Source organism: Dasypus novemcinctus, chromosome 12 (assembly GCF_030445035.2).
Source record: "Dasypus novemcinctus isolate mDasNov1 chromosome 12, mDasNov1.1.hap2, whole genome shotgun sequence".
Taxonomy (NCBI): Eukaryota; Metazoa; Chordata; class Mammalia; order Cingulata; family Dasypodidae; genus Dasypus; species Dasypus novemcinctus.
The window spans coordinates 96,075,738-96,095,389 of NC_080684.1; the positions used below are offsets into that span (position 1 = coordinate 96,075,738).

The 19,652-nt window shown below is 46.7% G+C and overlaps 1 long non-coding RNA gene across 2 annotated transcripts; it reads left to right on the forward strand.

The window, feature by feature from the left end:
- Positions 1-1,181: 1,181 nt before the first annotated feature.
- Positions 1,182-18,875, forward strand: LOC111763661 (uncharacterized). Of its 2 annotated transcripts, none has more exons than XR_002796491.3 (3): positions 1,182-1,364; positions 10,335-10,472; positions 15,902-18,875. It is a non-coding gene; the product is annotated as an uncharacterized lncRNA (long non-coding RNA). The 2 variants fall into 2 exon arrangements; XR_009188348.1 differs by lacking the exon at positions 15,902-18,875 and adding an exon at positions 12,479-12,974.
- The last annotated feature ends 777 nt before the right edge of the window (positions 18,876-19,652 follow it).

Genomic DNA, 19,652 nt, shown 5'->3' on the forward strand with positions numbered 1-19,652 from the left:
GGAGACCGGAGGGCTGGGACAATGTGGGAGTCCTTGCACTTGGAAAGAAACCCTGCCCGCCCCTCCCGCCTTCTGGCTGCCCTGGAGGAAGCCTCGAGGAGGGCACGTTTCCGGGGCAGCTCTGGTCCAGACCCCATTATGAGGTGCTGAAGTTCATTGCCAGGGCCAGGCCACTCGGAGGGCTCTCTGCTCTTCTGTGTCCCACCTCCACCCCCTCTGCTTCCTCAACGTGCCCAGAGAAATACTCACTCCCACATCTCCTGCTTTCTGGGGCCGCTTGGCCACACCCCACGTAGGCCTGGACCCACACCGAGCCTGGGGAAGCCTGGATCTCCCACCTGCCCCTCCTCCCTTCGGGGGCACAGGACGTGGAAAGAGCAGTTTAAAAACCTGGGCTTAAATCCAGGCTCTGCTACCTCAGGCTAGTTACCTAAGGGCCCTGTGCCTCAGTTTCTTCATTTGTCCAAGAGGACAATAAGCCTTTCCTCCCAGGAAAGGCTGAGGCTGTGAGAAGGGGGCTGTGCCTCCCCTTCTGCCACTGACCAACGAGACCCAGCTCCACAGATGCCCGTTGCCAGCCTGAGGACCGTGTGAATGAGTGATAACCAGACGCCCCCTCTGGTATCTAAAACACGTCCAAAAGGGAAATCAAACTCACGCAGAAGAAATAACTCTGCTGGGCCCCCCCTCACCCTCCACTCCACCCCGTGACTGGCCAGCACAGAGGACGGAGCCCTCCAGAGGCCTCCCTGGCAGTCCCCCGCTGCCAGCTTGGCGCCACCCTGGCATCTTGTGGGTGCTTAAACACAGTCACATGCTTCAGCACCGTCCTTCCCTGTCACCCTCTGCTTGAACGAGGTGCCTGGACTGTGGGGCTCTCGAGTGCAGGAATCACGCTCTGTTCAGCTAAGTCTGTGTGCCCTGTGCAAGGCTCAGGCTCGAGGAGGGAAAGGCAATTTGCTTTGGGGATGAAAGTAGCAGAAAAAAGCACCAGTTGGTGGACGGCGGTGCTTGGATGGACACAGAAGTCCACGGGAACGTGTGTACGGAAACCCTGTGCTATCTCTGCGTGACTCCACATCCTTTCCCAGAGGAAGCTGAGGGAGGGACAAGCATGAGGGCAACTCAGCAGGGACCAAAGGAGAAAAACAAACCCTGTTTCCTGCTCAGTGGCTCAGGAGAGCAGCTATCTACTGTTGAGGGCTTACTGTGCTGAGCTCTTGACAGGCAGTTTCTTATTTAATTGTCAGATCAACTCTAGGGGAAGGTACACATTTCATAAATGAAGAAATCAAGGTGCAGAGAGGAAGATGACTCAACAAGATCACACAGATATGGAAATAGGAATCCAGATCTGACTCCAAGTGGGTGCTCTTAATTTTTCTGCTTTATCTCCAAGGGGAAAGGGATGGGAATGGGACTTGAAGACAGCGGTCCACTCTCACCCTTCCCATAAATTCTTGTAAATGTCCGTGGGACATCCTGGACCCACAATGGCCTGGGAAGGAATGGCAGAAGAGGGGTGGGTGGGCATTATTAAACCAGAAGAGCACCCTCCAGTTTGGGATGTATTTATTTCTTTATCATTTGCATCTTCTAAGGAGGGACAGAATTGTTATCTCATTGTGTAGGTAGGAGAAACTGAGGCAAAGGAAGGGACAGTGGTTGCTCAAGTTTACACAGCAAGTCAGTGAAGGAACGAAGGCTCAGAACCAAGTTCAGGCAAGCTCCTAGCAAACGGACTGTCCTGCAGATAACCTAAATTCTAAGCAAATGAAACAATGCTTCAGGGCTTGGGAGGATGAAGAAAGGCAGAAAGTTTTTCAGGGGGAATCAAAGTTTGGACAAAATGGTGGGCACACAGTGAGGCCTCCATTTTTGTAGCTTTGTCCTGAGTACAGCCACAGCCATGGCACAAAGCAAGGTGGCCACAATGCTGACAGAAAGCCCATCATCTTTCTGGACTTAGGAAGCCAAGGATGGAGCCCAGGGCAACCAAGACTGCTGGAGAATAAGGGCAGAAACCTGTAAAGGAGAGGGGCAAAAAAAGGAAAGCTCCAACTTTGGTGTGTAGTCACCACCCAGGACTGACCATGTATGAGACAGACTGAAAAGTCTGAAATGAGATCTTAGCTGCCTCCCATCACAGACAAGACAGACTCTGCAATTTAAGGCTAACCCAATTAGTTGCCTGCTAAAGCAAAATAATAATAACAACAGCAACAACGTCTTTGAGGAATATAACAGAAGCCAGTTCTTGTAACTTAAGATTCATATTTGGGATCTAATCCAAAATTACTTGATGAAGGAGCAAGGAAAATGTAACCTACTCTCAAAAGGAAAGGCACTCAACAGAGGTCAACCCTGACGTGACCCAGATGTTGAAATTATCAGATGAGAACTTTAAAGAAGCCCTTATGCACAATGCCCAACGAGATAGGGAAAAATGCACTTGTAATATATGAAAATATTAGAATCTCTGCAGAGAAATACAAAACAAAACCAAAAGAAAATGTTAGAAAACTGAAATACATACACAATATCGGAATTTAAAAATTTAGTGGAAATGCTTAATAGCAGAATGGAGATGGGAGAGAAGAATGGACTTGAACATAGGTGTTAGAAATTATACAATGTCTAGAAATGAGACCAAAGATCAGAAAATAGTAAACAGAGTATCAGGGTCACATATTTGGAAATTTTTTTTTTTTTTAGATTTATTTATTTTTCTCCTCTTCGCCCCCCTCACCCCGGTTGTCTGTTCTCTGTGTCTATTTGCATTGTCTTCTTTGTCTGCTTCTGTTGTTGTCAGTGGCACGGGAATCTGTGTTTCTTTTTGTTGCGTCATCTTGTTGTATCAGTTCCCCATGTGTGCAGCGCCAGTCCTGGGCAGGCTGCACCTTCTTTCGCACTGGGCGGCTCTCCCTACAGGGCGTACTCCTTGCGCGCGTCAGCACTGCACATGGGCCAGCTGCACACGGGTCAAGGAGGCCCGGGGTTTGAACCGTGGACCTCCCATGCGGTAGACGGACGCCCTAACCACTGGGCCAAGTCCGCTTCTCTATTTGGAGAGTTTAACACCCTCCTTCATAGCAATTGATAGAACAAATAAACCAAAAAAATCAATAAAGTCATAGAGAATCAAACAAGGCTATTCATTATCCCAATCTAACTGATATTTATAGAACAATATCTGTAACAACTGCAGAATACACATTCTTTTCAGGTGCACATGGTATGTTTACCAAGGTAGACCATTTTCTGGGCCATAAAATAAATACTGATAAACTTAAGGGATTGAAGTTATACAGAGTATGTTCTATGACCACAACAGAATTATATGAGAAATCAATAACAATATGATATCTAGGTGCATTCCAAATGTTTGGAAATAATATACTGACACATAATTCATATGTCAAAGAAGAAAATTTTTTTAAAATTATGATTATTTTTTAGGTACTGGGGCCAGGAATTGAAACCGGGACCTTGTGTGTGGAGAGCTGGTACTCAAACACTGAGCCACATCGGCTCCCCTGAGTTTTTTTTTAAAATATTTTTGCTTGTTGTTGCTTCTTTGTTTTTAGGAGGTACTGGGAACTGAATGTGGGACCTCCCAGGTGGGAAGCAGGCACTAAATGGCTTGAACATATCTGCTCCCAAAGAAGACTTCTTAAGGGAAATAAAACACATACACTGAGCTGCTGAATTAAAATGAAAATACAATGTTCAAAAATTGGCAGGATGCTGCTAAAGTACTTCTTAGAGGAGTATTTATAGCTGTAATAGACTGACTAATGGGCCCCAAATATGTGCAGGTTTTAATTTCTGGAGACTGTGAATTTTACCTTATATGGCAAAAGAGACATTGCAGGTGTCATTAAGTTAAGGATTTTGAGAAGAGGAGATAATCTTGTATTATTCGAGTGGGCCCTAAATGTAATCATAAATGTCCTTATAAGAGGAGGGAGGAAGGGAGATTTAACTAAAGAAGAGGAAGTAGGAGATGTGGCAAGAGGTTAGAGTGATGGGAGGAAGGGTTTATGAGCCAAATAATACAGGTGGTCTCCAGAAGCTGAAAAGGCAAGGAAACTAATTCTCCCTGAGAGCTTTCAAAGGAAACCAGTCCAGCTGACACCTTAACTTTAGCCCAGTGAAACTGATTTTATACTTCTGATCTCCAGAACTGTAGGAGAATAAATTTGAGTTGTGTTAAGTCACCAAGTTTGTGGTAATTTGTCACAGCAGCTGTAGGAAACTAATACAGTAGCTTCAAATGCTTATATTAGGAAATAAGAAAGGTCTAACATCAATGATCCAGAATTTCAAGAAACTAGAAAAAGAAAATTAAACTCAAGTAAGCAGGAAATAAAAATGGGAGCAAAAATAGAACAATGATAGAGAACAAAGACAAAAACTAGTTCTTTGAAAAGACCAATAAAATTAATAAACCCCTAGCTAGACTGATCAAGAAAAAAAGAGTGAACACAACTCACCAACATCAAGAATGCAAGAGGGCTATCATTACAGATCCTATGGAGATTAAAATGATAAGAGAATATAATGAACAACTTTATGCCAATAATTCTTTGAAAAATACAACTAACCAAAACTGACACAATATGAAATAGAAAAATATTAATACTCTATATCTCTTAGAAAAATTGAATTCTTTATCAGCAACTTTCCACCAAGAAAACTGCAGGTCCAGATGGTTTCACTGGTTAAATCTGTCAAACATTAAGAAAGAACAACAACAATCATAAAGAAACTTTTTCAGAAAATAGAGAAGGAAGGAACACTTCCCAATTTATTTTATGAGGCCAATATAAACTTAATTTAAAAGTCTGCAGGGAAGCAGATTTGGCTCAACTGATAGAGAGTCTACCTACCACATAGGAGGTCCAGGGTTCAAACCCAGGGCCTCCTGACCTGTGTGGTGAGCTGGCCCATGCACACTGCTGATGCATACAAGGAGTGCCCTGCCACACAGGGGTGTCCCCCCTGTAGGGAGCCCCATGTGCAAGGAGTGCACCCCTAAGGAGAGCTGCCCCATGTGAAAAAAGTGCAGTCTGCCCAGGAGTGGCGCCACATACCTGGAGAGATGATGCAACAAAAAGAGACAGATTCCCAGTGCTGCTGACAAGAATACAAGCAGGCACAGAAGGACACACAGTGAATAGACACAGAGCAGACAACTGGGGGGAGGGGGGGGAGGAAGGGGAAAGAAATAAATAAAAAAATAAAAAGTCTGCATAAGACATTTAAATTTTTTCAAACATACCCGTTATCAACACAGACACAAAAATCTTTAACAAGGTATTAGTAAACTGAATGCAGAAATATATACATATATAAAAAGAATAATACACTAAGACTATGTAGGGTTGATCCCGGGAAGGCAAGGTTGGTTAAACATGTGAAAATCAATCTCAATTGATCATATTAACAGAATAAAGGAGAAAAAATAGATAGTAAGATAGCATTTGGGGAAGCTGATGTGGCACAAGCGATTCGGCTCCTGTCTACCATAGGGGAGGTCCTGGGTTCGTTTCTTGGGGACTCCTGGTGAAGGTGAGCTGGCCCGCCCGGGGAGCTGGCCCACATGTAGAGCTGGCCCCCACAGCAAGCTGGTGAAACAAAAGAGACAAAGACAACAAACCAAGGAGCTGCGGTGGCGCAGGTGCTTGAGTGCCTCTCTCCCATACTGGAGTTCCCAGGATAGGTCCCTAGTGCCTCCTAAAGAGAAGGCGAGAGGAGAAGACATGCAGACACAGACAGCAGACAGCAAACACAAAAACAACAAGGGGGGGGGGGGGGAGAATAAAAAAAGTCTAAAAAAGAAAGAAAGAAAGCGTTTGGCAGTGTCAACTTCCCATTCCTCATAAAAGCTTTCTGCAAAGTTGGAATAGAAGGGGACTGCCTCAATCTGAAAAAAGGCGTCTAATCATTCAGCAAACATCATACTTAGGAGTTAAATACGGAATGTTTCCTCGTTGAGACTGGGAACAACGCAGCAAGGCCCACTTAGGCCGTCTACTCAACATGATCTGCCTGAGGGCTGCCCCCGGGTAGTGTGCGCCCAGAAGAGGGGCCTCTGAGCCCCACGGAGGCTGGAGGATGTCCTGGAGGAAGCCGCTTTACTGAGGGTGTCAGGAAGAACAGGCAGGAAGTGACCAGGGGAAAGAAGGGTTCAGGATGGCAGAGGGGAGGGCGTGAGTGACGGGGCAGAGAGGAAACTCCCCGGAGTGTGGGGAAGCTACGAGCCCTTCAGTATTGCTGGACCACAGGGGTGAGGCAGAAAGGGGGGAGGGATGAAGCTGGAGAGGCTGGGGCTTGTCACGCTGCACTGCCATTTGTAACATTCTGCTCATGCCTGGGTGCCCTCTTGATCCTGTCTAACTGTTCCTTTTTTTTTTTAAGATTTATTTTTTATTTATTTCTCTCCCCTTCCCCCGGCCTCCCCCTCTACCCCCAGTTGTCTGCCCTCTGTGTCCTCTTGCATTCTTGTCAGTGGCACTGGAAATCTGTGTTTCTTTTTGTTGTGTCATCTTGCTGCATCAGCTCTTAGTGTGCGGCACCACTCCTGGGCAGGCTGCACTTTTTTCATGTGGGGCAGCTCACCTTACGGGGTGCACTCCTTGCACATGGGGCTCCCCTGCACGGAGGACACCCCTGTATGGCACAGCAGTCCTTGTGCACATCAGCACTGCGCGTGGACCAGCTTCACCACATGGGTCAGGAGGCCCTGGGTTTGAACCTTGGACCTCCCATGTGCTAGGCGGATGCCCTATCCATTGGGGTAAATCTGCTTCCCTGACTGTTCTTGATATCCCCAGAGCCTAGCAAGTTTCTAGGCACATAGAAAGTTGTATGTCAATGAATGTTTGATGCATGAATGATTGAATCCATGAATGAATGAATGAAAGAATGTGAGGAACTGCCTTTTGGATCCATTTCTCAACCCCACTGAGTTGGTGCCAGCATTGACTCTAATGCCCACCCCTCCATAAATTCTTTTTGGGACAACAGTCCCTTCTAGCTCTTTCTGTCATTTGCTAGCTTAGCTTTGTGACCGTAGAGACAGGCATGGATATGGCAAACCTTCAGATCCTAGTTGGACATCATTTAAATATTCATCAGAGCTGAGCTCTGGCAGGCAGGGTGGATATGAAGAGGATTCAGACTCATTGAATTCAAACTCAAGGTGTAGCCAGCTGGACAAGGACTGTTCTCGGGGAGCACAACAGAGATTTTGCAGTTCATAGTTTTGGTCTGTAAAACAGGACGAGAAAAAAAATCGAGCTAAGGGAGTAGTCTTCGTTTTTTAGGGCAGTCGTAACAAACTGGGTGGCTTGAAACGACAGAAATGTGTTTGGCTGGAAGTCCAAAATCCAGGTGCTGGCGGGCTCCCGCTCCTTCCTCGCCTCTTCCAGCGTCGGGGGCTCGCTGGCGCTCTGGCCCCTCCTGGCTTTCAGCGGCTGCGCTCCAGTCTCTGCCTCCGTCTCCCCTCTCCGTCTTTGTCTTCTCTCTTCCTGCAAGGACTCCAGGCACATTGGCTTAGGGACCCGCCCTAGGCCAGTCTGACTAATTGAATTAATTCCATCTGCAATGAGGTTTTGGGGGTTAGGAGTTCAGCATGTATTTTTTTAGGGGTGCAGGGCACAATTGAACCCACAACAGGATTCGAACATTGTTCGACCCGTGAAAACTAGAAAGCCCAAGATAACAACGTTACCTGTTCTGAGAGGAGCCTTCCGCAGACCTGGAAGCGCCTTTTTTCTCTCTAGGTAGACACTTCCTCGGCCCGGTTCCAGCTGCTGCAGCTTTGCTGAGAGCCTCGCAAGGACCCTGTTCCTTGGTCCCCACGTCCCCCCGGGATGTATCTCTTCCATGGCCCCGGCTGATGGGGCTTTGATGCTCGAATTCCCTCCTTCCTTCCTGGATTTCCAGTTGTGGCCACTAACAAGAAAAATAGGCTCACGGGAAGCAACAGAGGGCTAGGATCCTCACCCTGGGAAGGAATTCTCCTCCAGCCCCAGCCCAGGAATTCCCTGGGGTGACCACCAGGCCTGGCAGCTCAGTGAGGCTTCTCTCTCCCTCCCCTAGAATCCAGGTGGCTGCGTCGGTGGAGCCCAGTGACGGCCAGTCACCCAACCTGCCGCCTGACAAGGAAGGGCCGGCCGGTCACTCCCCGCCAGGGGCTGGTGTTGAACCTGAAACGGAGGGCCAGGCTGACGGGGCAGGGCAGGCCCGGGGAAAGGGAAACTTCGTGGGGGCTAGAAATGGAAGAGAGGGAGGGGGCGACTCGGGGGTCCTGGCGGAGGAGGGGAAGGCTTTGATCCGCGGGTCAACCCGCTAGTGGGGTGCGAGGAGCTCTGAGGCTCGGCCCCCCTGCCCCCACAGGGCACACAGAGGCGGCCTCTGCCAAGACCCTGCTTAGGGGCCCGTCCGCATTCCCCAGGCCTGTGCCTTAGCCGTGGGTGCTGGCCCTTAGGGGCCCCAGGGGCCAATCAGAATCCCTCCCGAGGAAACGTGACAATCGATGCAAATGCTCTGCAGCAGAAGGCTGTGGACCTGAGGCCGGGAGGAAGCTCGGCTCCTCCAGCCCAATCTCTCCAGCTTCCCGGGGAGCCCGACCTTCCCAAGGCCTCAAGGCCTGCTTTTAACATTTATTTTGAGTGTGCCCGTGTGCACCCTTTGATTCTGTGACCCTGCTCTCTGGGCCCTTCCAATCAACACGTCTGTTCTTGAGCAAGCCAGGGGCTTTTTGTTATCCTTGCCGTTCTTGTATTTCCCTCTGTCTTTGTTTTGCTTTGTTGTTTTACTTGCAACCAAAGAATCTTACCCGACATGCCAGTTGGTACCCATGGGTTGGTGGCAGCTGGCAGACCCTCGGGAGGATGTGGTATCTTTGTTTTTCTGGCTGAGGTGGGGGACAAAGCAGTGGTGAAGCCCTTTTCCTCGGTTGCCAACCGCTGCGAAAGGGACAAGAACAGCTGGGACCTGGAGCAGGGTGGTGGCTTCGCACGTGATGACACACCCGGCTGAGTTCAGCACCGTCTGGCCGTTTAGGTTGTCAGCGGAAAGAATGTCCTCTAAAAGTCAAATTCAGAGATTGGTTCTGATTCTCATGAATTCATTCCTTACCATCTCTTTTAAGTGAAAAACAGGGCCCTGATGGTGTTAAAAGATATAAAATAGAGTTACTGTTAGAGATTTGCAATAATTAACAGGCTGTACCTCAGTTCCCCTGATATGCATTGGGGAAAAGGCAAACCCTGTCCCCTGTGTGGCACTTTCCCACAGGTTAGACAAAGGAACCCCCTAGAGACAGGAGTAGAGGGAGATAGAGATCTTCGCTGTGTGCATATCAGAGGGAGATGGAGATCTTTGCTACCTCTACCTGCATATCAGAGGGAGACCAGACAGAAACCTTCACTATTCACGAACCCTTGAAAACCTCACAGATGAAAAGAAACATCTGCTCCTGCAGCGTTTCTCAGAAGCTGTGGACTCCCTCAGCCCCCTCCCACTACCTCACTGGGACCCCCAACCCCCCTCCCACTAACTGTCATCTCCCCACCTAGGAAAGTTCTGTATAAATTCAAATCCCGCCCTTCCAGGAGTGGGCTGAAGTCTCTCTTCAGACCCCACCAAGCTGGTGGGGGGCCTGAAGTCTGTTCTTTAGACCCCTCCCTTTGGGAGAGCTCTCAATAAATGAATTCTTTGCTTATGGTCAATCAGTCTCCGTGTCCCAGCAAGAGCTGTATTTTCTTCAACAGTTACTATGACTAAGAGATTTAAAATGGAGTCGGGTCTCAGCCAGATACCACAAACTGCGAAAGCAGGCAAAGCCTCAAGCCACAGCGTTCCTCAAAACCCGCAGGACATCAGGACCACAAAGCGCAAGAAAAAGAACTCAGTTAACTATGGAGGCTGAAGGCCGACTAGAGGGCCCCAAATATCCACCAAACACAAGCAACTTGTGTAATCTGCTTTTCCTTTAAAAACCCTTGCCTGGAAATGCCAAGGAAGGACACAATTTGGGTTGCTACCTGAATCTGTGCTCCCCAAATTATAATTCTAAGACTCCCAACAAATGCCTTGATTGCCTTGCAGTTTAATTTGTTATTTCTTGGTTGACAATGGGGAAAGAGTTGTGCATTCATTTTCTATTACTGTGGTAACAAATTACCACAAATTTCGTGGTTTAAAACAACAGATTTATTTGCTTACAGTTCTGAAGGTCAGAGTCCTAAAATCAAGGTGCTGGCCGGGGCTGCGTTCCTTCCAGTAGCCCTAGGGGAGAATGTGTTTCCTTGTCTTTTCAGCTTCTGGAAACCACCTGCGTTCCTGGACTCATGGTCCCTTCCTCCATCTTCAAAGCCAGCAGCGTGGTGTCTTCCAATCTCTCTCCTGCTTTTGTAGTCATCTGGACTTTCTTCCCCCTAATCTCCTGCCTCCCTCTTGTAAGTACCCTTGTGATTACAATGGGCCCATCTGGATAATCCAGGATAATCTCCTCATCTCAAGAGCCTTAATTTAATCACACCTGCAAAGTTCTTTTTATTATAAGTAAGGCAATATAGTCACAAACCCAGGGATTAAGATGTGGATATCTTCGGGGAGTCCCTGTTCAGCCTACCACAAATTGCATCCAGAAAACTGCAAGAGGGACAAAGAAGGGAATTAGAAGGACTGCCGCTCCAAGGCATATCTAAGGGGTTTTCCAACACGTAGCCCTCGCTAGGGGGGAATCTGTGTTTCTTTTTTTTTTTTTTTAAAGATCTATCTATTTATTTATTTCCCCTCCCCGCCCCCCAGTTGTCTGTTCTCTGTGTCTATTTGCTCATGTTCTTTGTCTGCTTCTGTTGTTGTCAGCGGCACGGGAATCTGTGTTTCTTTTTGTTGCGTCATCTTGCTGTGTCAGCTCTCCATGTGTGAGGCGCCATTTCTGGGCAGGCTGCACTTTCTTTCGCGCTGGGCGGCTCTCCTTATGGGGTGCACTCCTTGCACGTGGAGCTCCCCTGCACGGGGACAACCCTGCGTGGCATGGCACTCCTTGCGGACATCAGCACTGCACGTGGGCCAGCTCCACACAGGTCAAGGAGGTCCGGGGTTTGAACCATGCACCTCCCACGTGGTAGACGGATGCCCTAACCACTGGGCCAAGTCCACTTTCCTCTGTGTTTCTTTTTGTTGCGTCATCTTGCTGTATCAGCTCTCCATGTGTGCAGCGCCATTCTTGGGCAGGCTGCACTTTCTTTTGCACTGGGCGGCTCTCCTTACTGGGCGCACTCCTTGCACGTGGAGGTCCCCTACACAGGGGATACCCCTGAGTGGCAGGGCACTCCTTGGGTGCATCAGCGCTGCTCATGGGCCAGCTCCACATGGGTCAAGGAGGTCCGGGGTTTGAACCGCGGACCTCCCATGTGGTAGGCAGATGCCCTATCCATTGGGCCCAGTCCGCTTCCCCTAATTCACTATTAACACTCCATGTATCTGGATAAGTTTTGTGAGGGGTGGGGTTCAAGGATGTTCAAGCAAGAAAAGCGGAACATAAATTTATATTCATTGCGCTGATGCTCAACCTCAGCTGACACCACTTGCTCCAGCAAGTGAGTTTAACCTTGTTCAAGTTTGGCTGTGCAACTCCTGAATAAATGCTGGCCACAGCTTTGTGACACTAAAAAGCTAGAAAGCAAGACTGTGTGCCTGAAATAAGGAGCCTGTGTGCCTGAAATAAGAACAAGGCCTAGAGCTGCAGGGTGCCTAAGAGTTACCTCCGCGGAGCCTCCATGTTGCTCAAATGTGGCCAGTCTCAAAGCCAAACTCAGCATGTAAATGCATTGCCTTCCCCCCAACATGGGACACGACTCCTGGGGATGAGCCTCCCTGGCACTGAGGGATTACTACCAATCACTAACTGGAGAAGCAACTAGAAAGAGACCTCAAATAAAAGGGTCAACTCAGACCAGCAGAATATCTCAGCCTACATGTTGGATCAAGTGTTAAAAAGTGCTCTTTGACCTAGAATAAAAGGGGGAAATGACAAAGACAAATGAGATGATATGGCTAAGAGTCTTCCAAAAAGAGTTGGGAGGTCATCAGAGGGGTCGTGCTTACTCACCTCAGCAGGACCCCAGAAAAAGTCAAAGTAGATACAATCCTAGGTACTGGTTCTCCTGAAGGTAATGGAGATCCACAGGGCATATGGTCATGGCAGATGGATTTGGAGCTCTGTGCCATGTCAGAGGGCCCTACATTGGAATTTGTGCTCCTGAGTGTGATGGAGCTGGACTCAGATGTGACTTTTGTACATATGCTTCTTCTGTCACTTTTACTGACCTGTGGTTGGCGCTAGGGATGGTGCATACTCAGGAGACTTGAATCTCTGGACTGCCCATGTGCCAGCTGGGCCCTGAGCCTCAGCAGAGTTGTGACTCCTACTCTCTGGTTCGTTGGTCTTACCCAGGTCAGCTAACAGGGAGGTGAAGATGGTCAACCACCACCCCAGGGAATCAAGAGTGCCAACAACTGCAAGCAGAGGAATTGCATCCATCATCCATGTGGAATCTAAGCCCTCTTGATCTAGAGGTGGAGGGGACATCGCCATCCCAGGGTCCACAGAATGGAGGAATAAAATATGGACTAGAGTGGACTTATTGATATTCTATTATAAAACTATTATGACGAGTAATAGAAGAAATTTTAGCATCGAGGTGGAGAAAGTGGCCACAGTAGTTGCTGAGGGCAGGGAGAGGGAAGTAGAAATGTGATGTGGGGTCATTTTGGGGATTTCAAGTTGTCCTTAATGATATTGCAGGGTCAGATACTGGACCTTATATATCCTGCCATAACCCACTGAATGAACTGGGGGAGAGTGCGAACTACAAGGTAAACTATTATCTGTGTAGTGCAGCAGTGTCCCAAAATGTGTTCACCGAGTGTGACGAGTGTGCTGCAATGATGAGGGAGGTTGTTGGTGTGGGAGGAGTGGGGTGGAGGGGTGGGGGGTATAGAGGAACCGCTTATATTTTTTAGTGTAACTTTTTTTTGTGATGTATATATCTTCAAAAAAATAGAATTTCCAAGAATGATGTGGGGTGGGGTGGGGAGTGGGTTATATGGGAACCTCTTCTGTTTTTTGTTTTTTAATGTTTTTTAATGTAACAATTCCTTATGATCTATTAACTTTAATTTAAAAAAATTTTTAAAAAAGAACCTTAAGAAAAAAACAAAAAAAATCCCCACTCCATATATCTGAATAAGTTTTGTAGGGGGTGGGGTTCAAGGATGTTCAAGCAAGAAAAGCGGAACATAAATTTATATTCATTGCACTGATGCTCAACCTCAGCTGACACCACTTGCTCCAGCAAGTGAGTTTAACCTTGTTCAAGTTTGGCTGTGCAACCCCTGAATAAATGCCGGCCACAGCTTTGTGACACTGGAAAGCTAGAAAGCAAGAAGGAGAAGGAGAAGTAGACCAAGAAGAAGAGGAGGAGGAGGAGAAGAAGAGGGAGGAGACCAAGAAGAAGAGACAGAGGAAGAGGAAGAAAAAGGAGGAAAAATCAAAATATGTAAGAAACTGAAATGTTAGATTTGATCTTTCATGGACTTCCAACCCACACTGCATTTTCTGCCAGGGCCCATTAGATATCCCTTTCTTTTAACATAAGAAATAAATAGATGAAGGAATCAATAATATATTTTAAAAGAACTTTAAGCTTTGTACTGTAGACTAGGAACTCTCTAGACTGGGGGAAGAGGCTGGGACCCTGATCTCTGCATGGAGAAATTCCAAGAGGCCAACCCTGGGTAGGGGAGGAAGATCACAGCTAGAAGAAAAGTTAGTGTGGTCTTTGCATTAGTCAACAGGAAGGGCTTATGACATGCGGAGCGTCCACTGATAGAACTGATGGCAGTCTTGTAATTTGTAAATCTCAAAATCTAGTGAACAAAGACCAGACACAGTGCCACATGCTGGATCGTCCTTGCTTCTTGCCCAATCTCCAACCAGTCTTAGGATGGACCAGAGTCCTTAAGGGCGGAGAAGCCAGGAGTCTTTGACAAAGGGACTGCAGTACATCACAAGTACAACCTGTGAACATATCTCCTTTCTGTCCCTTATGGACCATAGAGTACTCTCAGGTAGCAGTGAACTGATTAAAGGAGAATCCAACTTCCCAGGGACTTTTGGATGGCTCCAAACTTACATTAATTTCTGGGATCCAGAATGTACCAGAGTGCTGCCATGATCTTTTTTTTTTTTTCTCTCCCCTTCCCCTCTCCTCCCCCCGGCCCAGTTGTCTGTTCTCTGTGTCCATTTGCTGTGTGTTCTTCTGTGACAGCTTCTGTCCTTATCAGCGGCACCAGGAATCTGTGTTTCTTTTTGTTGCATCATCTTGTTGTGTCAGCTCTCGGTGTGTGTGGTGCCATTCCTGGGCAGGCTGCACTTTCTTTTGCGCTGGGCGACTCTCCTTAGGGGGTACACTCCTTGTGTGTAGGACTCCCCTAGGCGGGGGACACCCCTGTGTGGTAGGGCACTCCTTGAGTGCATCAGCACTGCACATGGGCCAGCTGACACAGGTCAAGGAAGCTAGGGGTTTGAACCACCGACCTCCCATGTGGTAGGCAGACGCCCTATCCATTGGGCCAAGTCACTTCCCTGCCATGATCTTTTGGTTTGAGGAGGAGTTTACTGGGAGCAAGTAATAAATGAATATCTGATTTGAGTTCACCTTACAATTGGTCCACAGGGGCCCTACTCTCTCCCAGTCATCGTTTCTTGGGTTCCTAAGTATATAACTGAAATGGGTATCCTTGGAAGTTTACCTAGCCCCATAGATGGGGCTCTTAAAGTGAGCTAGGCCAATGAAGCCACTGGGGATTTCCATCTTTACCAAAAAATTTAAATCAAAATCAACACTAAGTTCTTAGAGGAACCACAGAGATTGGTGCCATCATCAAAGCTTAAAGGATGCAAAAATGGTGATTCTTAAGACATACATATACAACTCTCCAGTTTGGCCAGTGCCCAACAGTGATATGTCTGGGAGAATAGTGTTAGAAGTTCATAAACCTACTGAGGTCAAAACTCTAATGAGTTCCCATTCCTAAAGTGTTATTGTTACCAAACAAATAAATAGTCTTTGGCTCTTGGTATGTATAAATCAGGCTTTTTTGTTGCCAGCAAAGATACCAATGCTGGTTTCTTAGAGTGAGAAAAGAGGAAATTTATTGGGGTTTTATTAGCAGGAAGTTGGTAACTAGGCTTGGGAAACAGTGTAAACTAAGATAATCTCATAGTGTCAAAAGGCAAGGAGCACAAGGAATCCTATTCTGAGAAACAGTGAGGCCAGGGTGCTGCCTCTGCCACCTTGAGATACCATCCTCACTGGGGCAGGACATAGTTGTCCCCATTGCCATTCCCTTCTAGGCCAGTGCTGCTGCTGTCACTGAAAACAGGCTGTAAATACCCTTGGTCTTTGCCTCACTTGTTCCAGATTCAGGATTCTATGTGCAGGCAACCAATTGGTTCAATCTAGGTTTGGATATGAGCCCTGGATGTGAGAGGATGGGAAAAAGGGGTCTGGTCTCTGGCTTCCACATAGAAAGATAGAGTCAGCCTTGCTCCTTGACTGCCCATGCTTGGAAATTCCACGAAACTAGAAAGAGAATAGATGCTGAACACTTCTGCCTTAAGAAACAGTACATTGTTTCCAGTGATGCAAAAAATTGACCTTTGATTGTAGGTGGCAGATACCTAACTCCAATTTGCAAAAACTAAATAGAGAATAGAGAATAAATATCAGTGAAATGTGCACAAGGGCTGAACATGGGGGCTTAAAGCAGCTCATCAGTACTCAACCTCTCTCAAATTCCACTGTGCTTTCAGCCAATGTGCCAGCTTCAGCCAGAACTGGACTGCTGTGGAGCTTCAGCCCTTCCAGGAATGCTCCTGCAAGTCAACAGAGAACATCTCGTAGTCTACTTTGCCTGCAAGGAGAGGCATCCCCAGGCCAGGATATGTATTGTTTCCTGAGTAGCAGCTAAAGGTCTGAATGCAAGGTAAAAATGTTAGAAGGAATACATCTGGAGCCTTGATGATGAAGATATTTAGGGAAGATATATATGGATGGATCTCTCAGAATGAGCCCATTGCTGGAAAATTCTCCTGTCCCATGTGAACGCTCACTAGAAGACCTCCATGGTTAAAAAGACTTAATAATCAAGGAAAGCTGTCATACTTTGTGAAAGTCAGTCCTCCTCCTACCCCAGACAGTCTAATGTTTCCAAACTGGGCTCTTTAACAAAGTGGCTAATAAAGAGGCCATATCTAACTATACAAGATGGACTCTCCCTCACCAAGGCTGACATGGTGCCTGATAAACCTCATCCCCCAGAAGCAAAGAGTTAGACATAACTGAAATGGCCTAAAGGGGACTCAGGTCCATGTAAGCTGGGAGAAAACACCTTGAGAGATTGTGTGTTGCCTTGCAGAATATATTATGCTCTAAATCCATATCCAGTATATAATACATTTTCTCTTGTAAACAGAATTTATGGATCTGGGGATTAAGAGTTTGGAACGATGATGGTAAATCTCATGATTACACATAATGGCCCATATTCAAAAATTTTTGTTTCAATATCCATAATTCTGAGACCACTTTGTCTAGATGGGGGAGGGGTGGGGTATATGGGAATCCCCTGTATTTCAGTGCAACATTTATGTAATCTAAAACTTACATAAAAGGAAGATGCAGCAAGCTGATGCAATAAGATGATGCAACAAAAGACATGGGAAGGAAAAACAAAATGAGAGACACAATAAAGCAGGGAGAGGATGGGACTCAAGCGATTAGGCATTTCCCTCCCACATCAGAGGTCCTGGGTTTGGCTCCCGATGCCTCCTAGGGAAACAAGGAAGACAGACAGACACAGCAAGTGAAAAACAATAAGGGGGTGGGTAGAAAAAAAAGCAAAAAGGTCAAGATGGCAGCTTATGATGCTTCCGGGTGCTGTTCCCCCACAGAATCTTTGAACAACTAGCAAAAGCTGTCAGAGCCATCTTCCTTAGAACTCCAGAAAACAGTTAAAGGGTTGCAGTAACTAGGTGAGTGCTAAACCAAGAAAGTGCAGTCACCCTTGTGCACACATTCGTGCATGTATGTCTGGCCCAGTCTGTCTAGAGGTGGACTGAGGGACTCGCCATCGCATAACTTGCGCTGTGTAGAAGACTTTGAAGAGAGTTCTCCTATAGAACGTGGGAGAGCAGTCAAGTCATGTTGCCCAGGGCAAAAGATCGCAGGCTGTAAGACATAGAGTACAGGGCCTCAGACCATGAGAAAACTGTTTCCTAGGGAAGAGGGGGCATTCAGAATTGTGTAATTGAGGAAGTCCTAGGGCCACATGCGATGCCCAACACAAGACACATGCAGAAAGGATTGGGGAGGCCCATTAGCTATTTCCTAAACTCATTGTGTGCATAAGAAAAAAACTGCCCAGGTCAGTCTGCAAAGACTGGGAAAGGTGTTTTCTTTTTTTCCTTCTTATTTTTTTATTTTTTATTTTTTAAAGATTTATTTATTTTTTTAATTCCTCCCCTCCCCTGGTTGTCTGTTCTCTGTGTCTATTTGCTGCGTCTTGTTTCTTTGTCTGCTTCTGTTGTCATCAGCAGCACGGGAAGTGTGGGCGGCGCCATTCCTGGGCAGGCTGCACTTTCTTTCGCGCTGGGCGGCTCTCCTTACGGGGCGCACTCCTTGCGTGTGGGGCTCCCCTACGCGGGGAACACCCCTGCGTGGCACGGCACTCCTTGCGCACATCAGCACTGTGCAAGGGCCAGCTCCACACGGGTCAAGGAGGCCCGGGGTTTGAACCGCAGACCTCCCATGTGGTAGACGGAAGCCCTAACCACTGGGCCAAGTCCGTTTCCCTCCCTCTTATTTTTGGTTAGTTCCTGACTATATGTACATCTCTGTCACAACACTAGCTAGATACAAGTCTAAGGAACAGAAGCCTCAGACTCTAAATTTCAGGGACAAAACATCATTAAAATATCAAAAGGTCCAGGTTTCAACAAATGATTATAAAACATACAAAGGTACAAGAAGTGATGGACCAGGCAAAGGAAAAAATTTAAGCATTAGAAACCATCAGTGAGGAGGACCAGACCTGGGACATTCCAGACAAAAACTTTTTTTTAAATGGTCCTAAATATGCTAAAAGACCTAAAGAAAAACACAGACAAAGAGCTAAAAGAAGTCAGGAAAATGATATATGAACTCAGAGAATATCAATAAAGAGATGGAAAATATGAAAAGGAATCAAACAGAGCTGAAGACTACAGGAACAGAAATGTAAAACTCCCTACATGGATTCAACAGCAGATTGGAGCTAGCAGAAGAAAGAGCCAGTGAGCCTGAAGATAAAGCAAGTGAAATCATCCAGTCTGAGGATCAGAGGGAAGAAAGAACAAAAAAAAGTGAACAGAGTCTGAGGAAACTGTGGGACCATCACCTATACCAATATACACATTGCAGGAGTTATAAAAGTGAAAGAGAGAGAGAAAGGGACAGAGTAAATAGTCAAAAAAATAATGGCTGAAAAATCCCCAAATTTAATGAGATACATGAATATACATATCCAAGATACTCAATATACTCCAAATAGGATAAATCCTAATAGACCCACACTGTGGCATATCATAATAAAATTGTTGCATGCCAAAGTCAAAGAGAATTCCGAAAGCTGCAAGAGAGAAATAACATGTCACCTACAAGGGATCAATAAGATTGAGCCACTTTCTCATCAGAAACCATGGAGGCAAGAAGGCAGTAGGATTACATATTTAAAGTGTTGAAAGCAAAAGAAGTTGCCAGCCAGAAATTCTATGTTTGGCAAAACTGTCTGTCAAGGGAAACGGACTTTGGCCCAGTGGTTAGGGCGTCCATCTACCATATGGGAGGTCCGCGGTTCAAACCCCAGGCCTCCTTGACCCGTGTGGAGCTGGCCCATGCGCAGTGCTGATGCGCGCAAGGAGTGCCCTGCCACGCGGGGGGGTTCCCCGCGTAGGGGAGCCCCACGCGCAAGGAGTGCGCCCGTGAGGAGAGCCGCCCAGCGCGAAAGAAAGTGCAGCCTGCCCAGGAATGGCGCCGCCCACACTTCCCGTGCCGCTGACGACAACAGAAGCAGACAAAGAAACAAGACGCAGCAAATAGACACCAAGAACAGACAACCAGGGGGAGGGGGGGGAATTAAATAAATAAATAAATCTTTAAAAAAAAAACAAAAAAACTGTCTTTCACAATTAAGGAAGAGATTAAAACAGTCTGTGGCATTTTGATGTTATTTATGAATTCCAAAAAGAGATATTGATTTTGTTTGTAAACTGGTCTTCCTCTGAGCACTTTACCCTTTGGTTGTATTAAATTCAAAGGTTTTAGGTTTACTTGAACATGTTAAGAATAGGGCTTTGATTTGACCACATCATTAGGGCAATCAGAGTTGAATCCTGCCTGCTTGATGGGCTCTATAAATGGACTTTTACTCAAGGAGAACACAGAGAAAAGATACACAGAGGAGGGAAGTGGCTGTGGCTCAGTCAGTTGGGCTCCTGACTACCATATGGGAGGTAGATTCACGTT